Genomic DNA, 12,211 nt, shown 5'->3' on the forward strand with positions numbered 1-12,211 from the left:
AACAATCTTTGTTTTATAACCATTCAATGATATGCTTTTCTATTTTTCTGAGTGTCAAAAATATCCAGTAGAAGGAGGAACAAATAGAAAAATAATGCTAAAAAGGAACAACTGAATAAGATGTGGATAAGAAGACATTAAAAATAAACATTCCATTATTATTGTTGCTGGTTGAGTATTGTTAGGCTAAGCTAGCATTCAGTTTTCCTCCTCAGTTTGTGTAAAAGTAGTTAGGCGCAACTCAAGCTTTTGTGATACTTGTATTTTGCCCATGGAATTGCAAATAAGTTGAGAGATGATACATGGAATTGCAAATAAGTTGAGAGATGATACATGGAATTACAAATAAGTTGAGAGATGATACATGGAATTGCAAATAAGTTGAGAGATGATACATGGAATTACAAATAAGTTGAGAGATGATACATGGAATTACAAATAAGTTGAGAGATGATACATGGAATTGCAAATAAGTTGAGAGATGATACATGGAATTGCAAATAAGTTGAGAGATGATACATGGAATTGCAAATAAGTTGAGAGATGATACATGGAATTACAAATAAGTTGAGAGATGATACATGGAATTGCAAATAAGTTGAGAGATGATAGCCAGTTTGTGTGTGCAAGAAATGTAAGACAATGAAGGTGAATGAGAACTTAGATGTGGAGAAAATATATTTTAATGGTGAAACTATGGAAGTTGTTCAAAAGTTTTTATGTTGGTGATAACATTGAAGCACAGGGAGGAGCAGTGTTATTGCCGTCAACCAGTGCATGTGTATGCGGTGTGATGATGTATGAAAGTGAAACTTGGCCAGTGATAGTTGAGGATATGCATCGCATGGATAGACATTGCATTAGAATGACATGATGGATCTAACATGTGAGTCAAATAAAATTAAATCTGATGACATTCAGTGAAAGATTAAATCTGAACAATGTGTGTAAAATTTAAAAAAAAAATTTTTTTTATTACATTTTCACCCCAAACAAGGCACATTGCCACTGTGGTGTAGGGGGCTATTATCAGGGGCAGCAACTACTGGGGCACTATCTTGGGATTTGGGCAGCAAGATGTCGGTTCACGTTACACTTGAACTTCTGCATGTCAGTACAGTTGCGGAAGCAGGGACCTGGAATGGAATTCCAGAGTCTAGCGGTTCTGGGGAAGAAACTACTGGAGTAAAAAGATCTTTTACATCGAGGGATCTCTACTGTGTGAGGGTGGGATTTAGCTGCCTGTTGGGTTTGTCGAGGGTGTCTACGTCGTGGGGGCGCAAGTGTCTGCAGTTCGTCAGAGCATTCACCATTAAAATACTTGTAGAACAGGCAGAGGGATGCAACATTTCGTTGATGGGACAGAGGCTGAAGCTTAGATGCCAGTTCAGGGCCTATCAGATTGGTGACTCTCTTTTGAACCTTGTCTAGGAGCGAGAGACTAGCAGCAGATGCACCAGCCCAAATGTGACAGCAATACTCCATACATGGGCGAATGGTGGCCTTATAGAGGTACAAGATACTTTCAGGTGTCAGTAGTTTTCTAGCATGGTAGAGAGAGCCTACCTTCTTCACAGCGGCCCTGGCAATGTTTTTAATATAATTGTTCCAACTCATGTTTCCTGTGAATGTTAGGCCAAGCAGTTTGAAAGATGTACTCTCAGACAGGGAGTCACTGGCCATTGCTATTGGTGGCAGAGAAGGTTTCTTGTAATTATTGAAGGAAACCAGTTTAGTCTTGGCAGCATTGAATGTGACCATCCATTTATGTCCCCATTCCACTACAGATTGGAGGTCATCCTTTAGTGTTTTTACCATTTCTTTAGTTATGTGTTCATTTGTTTTCCTGTCATGCCTGTTATAGTGTGGTGTCATCAGCATATATACCCATCTCAGAGGCAGTTTTGTCGGGGAGGTCATTAATAAATATCAGGAACAATAGAGGTCCAAGGACTCCCACATTTATATCACACTGTTTAGATGTACGACCGTCGAGAACAACCTGGATTTTTCTCTTATCTAAAAAGGATTTAATTATGTTAAGTATTCTACCAGTGATACCGTATGATTTAATTTTCCTGACGAGACCCTCATGCCATACCCTGTCTGCCCTCCCCTGCTTTGTCCAGTGAATTGTATATACGTTCAGAGATTACAGTGAGGATGTCTGCTGTGGAACGGGCTTGTCTAAATCCATATTGTTTGTCAGTCAGAAGCATCTGTAAGGTGACGGACTAGAGCATGATTAATTATGGTCTCAAATATTTTGGCGAAAAGTGGGAGGAGGCTAATTGGGCGATAATTTGATGGGTCAGTTCTTTTGCCAGAATTCTTGAATACTGGTACCACAGAAGCAGTTTTCCAACAGCCCGAAAAGCATGATTCATTAAGGCATTTGTTGTAGAGTTTGGAGAGAACTGAAGCTACTTCGGCTGAGCATTTTTTTAATAGCACAGTTGGGATGAGATCAGGTCCACATGCTTTTGAAGTGTCAAGGTTTTTTATGATAGCATGTACCTGAGCAGGGGTGATTTTTATATCGTCTAACGTGGTGTCTGTCAGGCAGGGGGTGGTTGGAAGGGTCCAGTGTGGAGTTTGAGGCAAACCGGCTGGCAAGCATATTAGTCTTGTCGGTTGCTGAGCAAACAACCTCGTGATTGTTGGTTCGTGGAGGAATTGTTGATTGCCCATTATTTACTACACTGTTGTAGATTTTCACGAGTTCCTAAATTTTGTGTTTCAATGCATTTTTTAGTGGTTTCAGTAAATTCACTCTTAGCTGTCACTATTTCTTTCTTAATGTTACTTCTAACTTACTTATGTCTGTTTGAACTGGACTTATGTCGGTTAAATCTGAAGTATGCATGCTGCCTTTGAGCAATGGCAGTTGCACGAGTAGAAGTAAACCATTGGGGAGAGTGGGGCTTGCTATAAAATTTCCGCATGGAAACATGTGCTTCAGTTGCTGTTTTGAACCATTCAGTGGTCTCATTTGCGCACTGTTCAGCAGGAAGAGAAAAAATATTTCGCCATGGGACATTTCTGATAAGTCAGCCTTTTTATAATATCTCATTGTTTTGAGCACTGGCTCTTAAGTTCTGGGTCTAGAGTTTAGGGCGATTTCAACCATTATCACTGCATGATCAGCGTTCCCGAGTGGGCTGTCAGCATTTGTTATACAATCCTCAGGAACTGTGGTCTGAAACAGATCTAGAAGTGATGCTTGTTATTCTTGCTGGTCAGGGAAACGGGTTGGAAATTTCAGCCATTTTTTTTTTCCATGTTGAAAGAGTGAAAATTTGTTGGTTCAGAGATGCATAACAATTGTGATAACAAAATCTGCAAAAGAAAACATGGAAGGAAGTGAAGAATGTACTTGAGAGAAAGAAGGCTATATCTAGCCAGAAATTGGTTCATTTGGAAATCAACTTCTAAAAGCCATTCAGTGCATACCAGTATGTAAAACAGATATGATGCTGATGAGTAGAGATGGGGAAATGGTTATTATGGTGGTTTATTTATTAAAACTAAAATCCACTCAATGAAAAGGGTTAATCAGATAATAGATTGTCAGTTGGATGATGAATAATATTTTGAGAGAATTGAATTAAATGAAGAAAATTTCATGACTTATGAAGACGATTTATGACGAGTGTTTGTTGACATTTAAAGTTTTTGGGTCTTTTTTTTTTAAAGAAGAATAAACTCTCTTCGGAGGAAGAAAGGAAAGTTCTTTGCGGTAGGAAAATGAGTTCTTGTTGCGAATGTCTTACATAGAATTAATAATAGAGTAGAAAGAGACTAGTAATGTCTGTTCTGTGAATCTGTTGTTGATGTGTTGTAAGTAGTTGCTCAGGGGATAATAACATATCTACGCAATTGTAACATTACAAACAGTTCATGGAACAATAATACAGTTCGTAATTAAAAGAAGTTTGATTTTCACAAATAATTGCTTGTAGAGTATTATTTTTTGTATATTTTTAATGATTGCAGGTAAGAAAAAAATGAATAAACATGATTATACTTTATTTCCCTATGTATGACAAGATGAGATGGGTGGAGAGATGGTTTAAATCACTGAAGAAAACTCGAATCCCTAAAAAGACATTGAAGGATTATTTGAATACAATTGATAATTTGTAAAATACGATTTTGTTTTGAGTTTTTTTTTTTTTTTTTTTTTTTTTTTGTGATGTCAGTAATTAAATAATTAATAAATAGTCATAGTGGAAAGTGGGGCGGATGTGTTATCAGAAATTTGATTAAAAAAAAAAATAGAATTTGCGAAAAAATATTGAAATTAGAACAAAAAAGCAATGAGCCTTGATCTGAGATAGATTGATCTCGTACTATGTACTAGTTGGATTATTGTTCTCATCAGGAGAAGGTGCACCATTGCTTGTATAAACCAGTATAAAGCTGTGTTCAGGGGATCTGATTTGGGCTTTGAATGCTACATTATTTTGAAGATTTGTAGGGTGAACTATCCTCATGTGAAACTGTCCTGATAAACAGATCAAAGACAATTGGAGATGGTGTTTCATGGGTAATTCAAACTGAACTTTTTTTCCTAATTGTTTTATTTTTTATTGTTGCATCTGATAGGATTCCAGACATTCACCTTCTATTTCAAACATTTCAACCTAGAGATCATGTTATGATTCTAACTGTCCCTTTAAGTGTAATTGTTTTTATCTCTTCTGCACTTGGTTCACTGGGTTCACCATTGTTCCTATAACTACTGTAATAATGGAGATCTTCCTAAGATTCCAGTTTCTTTTCATGTCATACATAAAAAATTGTTATTTCATTATCTTCTCCCTATCAACTCTCTTTAATTCAGCATCATTGTGACAATATTCACAGGCTAGAAAAAAAGGGATTGCTGCTAAATAGGCAGTCAAAACTGTCTACGGCACACAAAGATTGCGCTGTGGGGATAAGAGATATTTGAATTCACTCAAAAGAAATTGTGACACTATTCTTTGGCCAATAAAAGTGGTTTATTGTTGACCCCATCAAGAAGTGGACACAATTAACTGGATTTGAGGAAATGATGTCAAGCAGCCTATGGACCAAAGGTTCTGGTGGGCTTGGAATGTTAAGTGGTTAATTTTATTACCCTCATAAAGCTGAACCCTAAACCAAACTGAAAATGTATTTATTTATGTATTTATGCACCCTGCCCCGTTTGTTAATTAAAATATCGGTGTGAAAGAAAAATTAAACAGAAAAATGTTTTAGCTTAAGTCCCATGAAGAGGAAGGTAAGCAAAGGCATGAAAAGATAAAGAAGGTTGAAACAATGAGAATCATATGCTATTGGCAAGACGGGCAGAGCTTCGCACTATTCTTTATCCATATAGCTCAGACAGATGTTGAAAAAGAGAAGAGAATCCGCCATCAACTCTCTACCGAAAATATTAATTGAGAAAAGTCCAATCTCCTAAGCCTTTAGCGACAGCCACACTTGAAAAGCGCACAGACTTTATTGGGAAGTACCGTCCAGATATGACCATTAAGAACCTGATCTGATGATAAAAGTGCAAAATATGTCTCTGAATAATCATTATTGTGTTATTTAAAAAGATTGTTGTCATAGTGTTCTTTGTATTTCCTCTTTTGGCTTAAATGACCTTTGCTCCCTAGCGATATAGCCGTTAATGACCAGCATCAGACCAGTTGGCCCCCTCCGATCTGTCACAATGTAAGGGGGGGGGGTATAATTCGCAGGACCTGTTAACATCCAGAGCCATCACCAGAGTGACCAGGAGATCTAACGGCCAAAATTAGGTGATGTCACCCACTGAATGTTATTGAGGTGCAAAAAAAGGGTACATAATTAGGGACACTGACTTCAACTAGGGTTGCTATTTTGTCCCATATCACATGTTTAACAAGTCCGGGGTTTTTTTTTTATGAGGTATGTAGTCGTAGGAATTGTATAGTCATAGTGGATGATGTATAACTTATTTCCAGCTGTTCTTTGTAGAATATGTTCCTAGGATTGCTACACTGGATATTCAACATTTTACAGATGATCCAGTGTCACATTGTATAGTAGTCTCCCCCCCCCCCATCAGCAAAACCTTATAACTGGATGTCAGGTGTGGCAAAGTCTGCACTTGTCATTGCATTGGTCAACAAGCCTTGATCTTGAGCAGCCGTTAGCATCCTTTTCTGATCATAGTGAAGTAACCTTCTTTTCAGCCAGTCTACTGAGTCAACCTTATCTGTATATTTTTGGTGGCTGTTTTGAACTATTTCTATAGCAGGTTTATTTTTCCAAAATGTTTGGCCAATTTTGTCATTGAAGTTTATTTGTGAACTGTGTTTTGAAAAAACTTTCTTGCACAACATGCATATTCTCTACCATTTTTTTTTCTCTTGAATGATTTTACATTCTATTGATGGTAAATTTAAATAAAGTTGATTTATGAAAAATTATTTACATTTTACTCAAAAGACAATTTTTTACGAGCCATAAGTAATGCTTTCCATTAATCGAGTAACATTTCATTTATGAAGCTTTTCAAACTAGAAAAGGCTGAGTTACCTACCTTGACAAAAAGAGATAAAGTAACCAAAGTTATCTTCCTTGATATGATATACTGATTGTAACTCAAGACGATCCAAAAAAAGCTCGAACTTACATAGTAAGGCCTCTATGGTGCAACTGATAAAAGTGCTAAGTATATAACCAATCACTTATGACAGTCTTCTGACAAAGGTTTAATCTTCAGTATGAGCAATACTAAGAATATAATTAAGAATTACTTTAGGCCATGGTTAATGAAACAAAAGCAAGCTATCCCTTGAGTTCAACATAAAAATTCTCAACAAGGAGTATCTGAAAAAAGGTGAAAGGTTACATCGCCTGAAACATTGTAAGAATACCATTCAAAATGAAAATAGAAGCTTTATTTGTTGATTATAAAATAAAATATAGAAGCTTTATTTGTTGATTGTTGTTAAATTGAAGCTTTATGTGTTGATTATATAATGAGAAAAATGTATTAGTTTGATTATTGTTCTCATCTTATGTTATAATAACAATTTTGGTTGATGTAATTTCTGGCCTTCTTGAGGTGCTTTTAGTCGAAGTCAAGCATTTTTGACTAAATGCACCTCAAGAAAGCCATAAAACTCTGGAATTTGTACAAAATTTCAAAGTGAACCTGCTGAGGTAGATTGGTTTTGTTCCCTTAACCATGACGAGATAGAAATAATGCTTAATATAAAATATTATTTAATTGGAATTCATTATTGAGATGAGTATTGTTTATTTATTGCAGACTATTATCCTCATCTTTTTTAGTTGTTCACAACTATTCCTCTGGCCTTCGTCAGGTGGATAGAGACGTTTAATCTCTATGGTTCCAGGTGAGAATTGTCTGAAGATAGCGGTTTCAATCCTACCCAAAGCCAGTCAAAGGCTTACTTGGCCAAAACATGGTGAGACGACTACATCTATGGATGGCAATAATTGCTGAGAATGCAGTTAGGAGATTCGGAGTTCCTATCCCGTCGCAGTTACCACCTACGAAGGCCAGAGGAATAGTTGGCCGAAACGTTGCATGAAAGCTGAAGATAATAGTCCGCAATAAATAAAATAATACTTAAGTAATTTAAATCATATTCTTAAAATCACCTGTAACGAAGATTGAACTTTCATTCTTTAGAAGACTGTCACTGACAACTAATTGTTAGCACTTTATCAGCGACACCATAGGTACATAATTTCTTTGAGATAGTGTACTGATTCTGATTAAAGACTACTTAGGTACGAATAGGTGAAACTGATTTAAATGTTTATAGATATATAGAATACTAGCAGATATACCCAGCGTTGCCTGGTATTAAACGTAACATTAAAGTCCTTTAAAAAAAATATAGTAAAAAAAAAAACGGAAAGAAACTGGAACGTGCATGCGAGTATTATGTTTTGTTTTTTTTAAACAGTGTACTCCTGTAAGTAAAAAGAAAAGATACTTGAGCTGAAATCAAAACCAAAACCTAAAGACAGTGAGTCAAGTACAATAACCATTAGGCCAGCTTGACATGATTTTAAAAAGTGTTTTCAGACCTACTTATTCTTAACGTAAGGAGCTGTCATGTGAATGATTTGTGCATGTGAAACAAATAAAATAACAAACAAATAAAAATCTGATGACCCCCCCCTATCAATTTTGATCCTTTAGCAGCCTTTTTTTTTTTTTCTGGAAGAAAACCAATTAAAAAGTTTTCCACGTGTTTGAATTTCAAGTCCGTAGATCAAAAATTCGTCGAGAGTTGTCCTCACCAACACATTCACACAGACACACAGACACACACACACACACACATTCTCAGTTTTATAGATATACTAGCAAGCAACCCAGCGTTACCCGGTTGTAAAATATGCATAAATATTATATATATATACTGAGATCGAAACCAAAAACTAAAGAGAGTGAATCAAGTACAATAGCAATTAGACCAGCTTGACACACAACCTGCAAATTATGTTTTCTAAATCGACTTATTCTTCACATAAAGAAGCCGGTCATGTTTTCTGGCTGTGCATGCACAGTTGACAAACAGACAAAAATCCGACGACTCCAATTTTAACCTCTCAGCAGCCCATTTTTTTAAATGAAAATGGATTAAAAAGTTTTCCACATGTCTGAATACTCTATATACCAAATTTCAAGTCTGTAGATCAAAAATTCATTGAGTATATATATGATGTTGAGAAGTCTCCTCACTTTTTCAAACCAACTTATTCTTAAGCTGTCATGTTTTCCGGCTGTGCATGCACAAACATGAAACAGTTGATAAACAAATAACCCTACATACAAATTTCTCAATTTTGACCCCTTAGCAGTCTTTTTTCCGGATGAAAACTGATTAAAAAGTTTTCCACATTTCAAGTCTGTAGATCAAAAATTCATTGAGTATATAGGTTGAGAAGAGAATACTAGTAGCTGTACCCAGCATTTCCCGGTATTGAACACAACGTTAAATTCCTTTTAAAAAAAAATCAAGTAAGAAAAAACAGAAAGAACCTGAAACATGTTCATGCAAGTCTTTTCACTTCTTGTAACTAAAAAAAATACTCAAGCTGACGTCGAAACCAAAACCTAAAGACAGTGAGTCATGTACGATATCCATGAGGCCAGCTTGATACGATTTTTAAAAAGTGTTTTCAAACCTACTTATTCTTAACACAAGGGATCTGTCATGTAAACGATTCATGTATGTGTATTCGTGAAACAGTTAACAAAGAGATAAAAATCCAATGAGCCTAACATACGAATGTTTCAATTTTCTTATTTTTATAGATACATCAATATACTAGAAAATACTTCTGCTTATTGTGAAGCTATGTTGAGCCAACAAGTGAGAATGACTCATCAGTTGAGAAATACAAAAAAGACGTGCAGCGCAAGATTTGAAAATGCAAACTTGATCCCCTCTGACTTCAGACATTCCAGTTCAGGTCTTCATTTTTACAGTTAGAACCGTGTTGTCAAATGTAGATGCTAGACAGTTGTCAAATGACAGTTGAGATACGAATGCTAGACAAGCTGATTATTTCAGCATTTCATTTTTTCTACGTGTATAAGGCGGCCCTGTCGGTGGGGCATTAGAATACGCCGACTGCTCCCCTGCAGAGGGTAAAAGTCCCTCAATGGGGGTCCTGGATATGACCTTAAACTATATCCAGTGGTGAGGCCCCAGCTTATGGGCTTTGGGGAGTGTGGAGCCACCCTTTAATTACCATTGCTCCCAGGTCCACTCTGACCCGGAGTGGTAGTACCTGTTAGGGTCCCAACTATGGGTTAAATAGAAACCGACGTGAAAACAACAAATATATTCTATTAAAAATATTTTTCTTCAAAATCTTTGGATTCGGCATTAAGTAACCCGAAAAGGGTTGATATGCCGTAAAACAAAAACAACCAAACCAAACCAAACGTATATAAGGATTTAAAATATAGCCTATATGGCAAGAATACTATAGTGCAGAGAGTTAAATAATTAGGAGAACTGAAGAAGTAAGTGACTTATCAAAAAAGAAGTAAGGGACTTATCAAATCACATAGGCTAGGAGAAAGGAAAATAAAGAAAATTACAGATAAAGATGAGGGATCACTGCAGTGGAAGGCTTGACAGTTGAGTGATTTGGAAATTACTATATTTATATTTGGCCCTGGAAAATCAGCTCATTTTTAGTGTTCATTAGATTTTTACCTGAGGTAGAGCAGTGCTTTGGATAAGCATAGTCGGCATGATTTAGAGCCTGGGATATAAGATTTAGACTTTTTAATGATATCTAAATAAAGAAATTTTTGCTTTCCAATCTAAGTTCCCTGATTAGAGTCTTTACAGAGGTACTCTGGTTAATATCTGTATGTGTTTTTAAATTAAATTTTGCCAAAGTGGAAGTAGAACCGATATAAGTGTAAATTTTGGGAGTCGCTCTATTGTTATTGGTAGCATTATTGTGGGGGCCACAGTTGCTACAGAAATGGCTAGAAATAGGGATGTAACCTCACGTGTGGCTCCCTCATCAAATCGCCGACTTCCAACGTCGTGTACCATGGATTTTTCATTCATGGCCTGGATCGTCATTTTCATGCTGGCGACTGTCGGTGGGGACACACGCATGGTTTCACAAAAGTACAAATATGAACAAAGAAAGGAAAAACACAAACGCCAATGTTCACATATAAATTTACTGTTGGACTTGTGAGTGTGAGTGTGTGTTTTCTCCCCGTCCTATTGATGTTACATTCGTCTATCTCTGTTTCACAGTCAACTCTAAAATTGTCCACGCCTCTATTTCACAGTCAATAACTGTTCAACTGTAGTCGTTATCAACTCCCATCCGTCATCTAGCACATCTAGATCTCAACTGTCACTGTCCAACTCCCATCCACCCTCGAGCGCATCTCGATCTCAACTGTCGCTGTCCAACTTCCATCCGCCCTCAAGCGCATCTCAATCTCAACTGCCTGTCTCCTCTGTGCTGGTCTCTCAGGCCGCCCACCCCACCCTGGCTACCGGAAGCTGCCCTTCCCTGTTTTATCAGTAGGTTTCTATTGTTATTGTTTGCTATTTCCTATCTATTGTTGATTGTAGGATATTTCCGATTTCTTTGTTTATTCTAAGCTATTTCCTATCTATTGTTGATTGTAGGATATTTCCGATTTCTTTGTTTATTCTAAGCTATTACCTCTTCCTTGGTCTATTCCCCCCCCCTCTCAGCACTTAGTGGCTCAAATCCACCCCAGGGCCACTTTATAGTATCACACACCTCCCATGCCCAACTTGTCATTTAGTACATACATTACAAAAACACAAAATCAATTATTAAATCATTTCTCTCTGATAGATTGATAAGGTTGATGGGTACAAATCAGAAGCTCTTAGTATTAATGCTGGAGTCCCTCTCTTCCTGATCTATATTAATGATCTTCCAAATCACATCCTTACATCATTCGTAGACATCTATGCTGATGATACTACTATCTATGGTAGCACATCTAAAACTGTAAAGGACCAAGTTCTCTCTGATTCTCTCTCCTCTGATCTTGAGCAAGTGGTACAATGGGGAAAGAGGTGGCTTGTTACTTTTAATGCATCTAAAACCAAGCTTTTATCTTTACATCATCAACGCTCTGATCCTCATCTGGCATCAATTGAAATGAATGGCTATCGTCTTGAGGAGGCCTCATGTTTTGACAGGCTTCTGGGCTTGACCTTTACTCCTGATCTTAAATGGAACATATGCATAAAATCCGTTGCCAAGGCTGCTGGAAAACTGGTGGGATCCTTCTATCGATCCACTAGATATCTCACTGCTGATGCAATTCTCTATCTATATAAGAGCCAGGTATGTCGAAGGATGGAGTACTGTTGCCATATTTAGGCAGGAGCTGCTAGAAAGGACTTATCCTGCCTTGATAGAGTTCAAAATACACTTCGTAGCCTTGTGGGGGACGTCCTTTTCTCTTCCCTTCAACCTCTATCTCACAGAAGAGATGTTGTGAGTTTGTCTCTGCTTTATCGTTATTTTCATGGCAGGTGCTCGGCTGAGCTCCATTCTATCGTCCCCCTTCGCCAAACTTTCACAAAAAACACTCGTCTAGCAGAAAACACTATCACTAGTTTCCTTCACTCTTTATCTGTGCCTAAACCTAAGCGTAGATTCCATGAGCAAA

The sequence above is a fragment of the Euprymna scolopes genome, chromosome 23, assembly GCF_053919585.1.
Source record: "Euprymna scolopes isolate OS-2025 chromosome 23, ASM5391958v1, whole genome shotgun sequence".
In the NCBI taxonomy this organism is placed as follows: Eukaryota; Metazoa; Mollusca; class Cephalopoda; order Sepiida; family Sepiolidae; genus Euprymna; species Euprymna scolopes.